Genomic DNA, 2,500 nt, shown 5'->3' with positions numbered 1-2,500 from the left:
TTCGTTTTTCCGCCAATTATAAGGTTTTGGAAATTTAGTTTTTAGGATCGGTGCTTCCCACTCCGAAGTCGTGCCTGCGTTGTTAGATGGTTCGCTCGTCGGTGGCGCTTCCCAAATCGAAGGTATTTTCTCTCTGTCCCCTCCAGCTTGAATCCACAGTTTCTTGTACATTTGTTCCATTTTATCTTTTTCCAGGAAGCTTTTCATTGTATCGTCCGAAGACTGCGCGATCCGATGTAGTCTCCGGGCCTGTACGCTGGGGATCAGTCCCGCTAATTTGGTGATGCCTAAGCCGCCGTCCCTGGTGCTCGAGTACAGGATGGCGTCGCAAGTGCACGGAGGTAGGTGCAGCCAGTCCTTGACCGCTGTTCGGATTTTTTGGTCCAAGGTTTCGAGGAGCCCAGCTTTCACTTCTGAGTGATCGGCTATGTAGATCAGTCGAGGGATAGTGTAGGTTTTGAGGATATCGATTTTCTGCAGGGGTTTAAGTGGTGCTTGATCAATCCGGTTAAGCCAGAATTCGAGTTTCGTGGAGAGATCGGAGTTTGCAATCCCGATCCATGGGTCAAACTGCAGGCCAAGGTATTTCTCCGATTCGCCGGGGTCGATCATGTTCAGAGGAGTGCCATTGATGGTCCAAGCAGCGCAGTTATTGACGGTGTAAGAGTCTTTGGTGGGCTTGATGTAGAAGCCGTGGCATTTTTCACCTTGTGTTTTGAGACCGGTCAGATTGCAGAAGGTCTCCAGTATCCTGATATTCGTTTTCATACTCTCCCAGGAGTCGCTCAGCAGGACCAGATCGTCCGCGAACGCCATTGCTGTAATGCTGTTCTGCCCTTGGTGGTAGCCTTTGCCTCTCTCTTCCAGCTTGCACAACAGGGGGTCCATCGCCAGGTTAAATAAAAGAGGTGACATGGGGTCACCTTGCTTTACTCCAACCCGGATCTGGATTTTATCCGTGTGTGTGTTCCTCTTCGTGGTGATATAAGTATTGATGTTTTCATACATATTGCTCACCAGTCCAATGATGTGGGGGTCCACCTCTCTTTGCTCGAGAACGCGGATGATGTGTTGGTGGCTCACGGTGTCAAAAGCCTTAGCGATATCCACGAATACAACACCCAGAGGTCTGTGATTTCTTTTGGCCGACCAGATTATAGTTTGCAGGAGTTTAAGGTTTTCAGAGCATCCCGCCGCTCTGATGAATCCTCTTTGCCTTGGGTTGAGGGGGCAGGCCTTGCTTAACCTTGCTGTTACGATCCTGGAGAACAGTCTCAACAAGATGGAACTAATAGTGATAGGTCTCCAGTTGTTAATGTCTTTCAAGCGTTCCGGTTTTGTCGATTTCGGGATCAAAACCGTCCTGCAGCCCCTCACCATGTCCGGGATTTTGCCAGCTGTTAACCATAAATTGAAATTCTCCGTGGTCCTGGAGTACCCGGGATCCATCTTTACGATGTCCCCAAGGGTGACTCCGTCCGGACCTGGAGCCGAGCCCTTGCTCATTTCCTGCACGTGTTTTTCCACTTCTTTGGCCGTGATTAGTGCACTGAAGGCTGTGTTGTCAGCCTTCCCGTGAATTTTAAAGTCCCCAAGGCTATCAAAGTCACTAGGTGTTTCCCATCTCGTTTTAAAGGCCGAATAAATTTCCCCGGGTGGAATATCGCAGCATAAGCATTCTATGTCTTCCAGAATTATCTTAGCAAGTTTCCCCCTGTCTAGATGAAATAGCCGCTGGAATCGAAGGTAGTTGCCTTTCCGAATCGCTCTGTCTTTCATCCATTTTTGAAACGGTTTTCTTGGTTTCTTCTCCTGGGCTCCGTTATTTACCCGAGATCGGGTAGCAGTTCTTATTTGGCTAATTGATTCTAGGCACTCGAAGCAGTCCTGCGCTGCTTGATTGATCACGATTTGAAGTTCCCGGCCGTTCAGGATTTGTTGCACTGCTCGGGGGAAGGTGTTAAACGATCCCGCTGATAAGCGTTCCCCGAGTGTCCTTTTGTAATGGGCCTGCAGCTGCCCTTCCTGTTGCTGGACGGCTCCCTGCTGTCCGTTGCCCTTATCGCGGTGGCGCCTTATCTTTCCCATTGTCCTCTCTCCGGCAGCTGGCCTCTCTGGCAGTTGGTTGTTATCAGGTCCATTGTTAACGGAATTTCTCAGGCCTGCAGCTGCGCTCCTGGTGTGGTAAAGAGTTCTCACTTCGGGCTCGTTTGGGGGGCTCAATCGGGGTTTTTCTGGGGGATTCATTCCGGGCTCATTCGGGGGGATTTTATCCGTTGATTTTTTTGGAAGCAATCTTCTTTTGTCACTGATCTGTTTGGCCGTTTTGGTGGTTATATGTTCTGAAATAAGTTTGTTAATGTTTTTGTGCCCCTCAAACTGAGCCTCCAGCCTCACCAGGAGTTCTTCCTCTTCTTTTGTCCAGCATTTTTTATGGGCTCCTCGATTTGATGTTTCTTTTGGCTGGGAAGCAGCGATCCTTTCTAGGTTTCTAACCAAC

At 49.2% G+C, this 2,500-nt stretch overlaps 1 pseudogene; it reads right to left on the bottom strand.

The window, feature by feature from the left end:
* Positions 1–2,500, bottom strand: part of LOC137465940 (28S ribosomal RNA) — a 9,083-nt pseudogene that overhangs the window by 2,278 nt on the left and 4,305 nt on the right.

Source organism: Anomalospiza imberbis, unplaced genomic scaffold (genome assembly GCF_031753505.1).
Source record: "Anomalospiza imberbis isolate Cuckoo-Finch-1a 21T00152 unplaced genomic scaffold, ASM3175350v1 scaffold_119, whole genome shotgun sequence".
Taxonomy (NCBI): domain Eukaryota; kingdom Metazoa; phylum Chordata; class Aves; order Passeriformes; family Viduidae; genus Anomalospiza; species Anomalospiza imberbis.
This window is presented reverse-complemented; position numbering and strand designations above follow the sequence as displayed.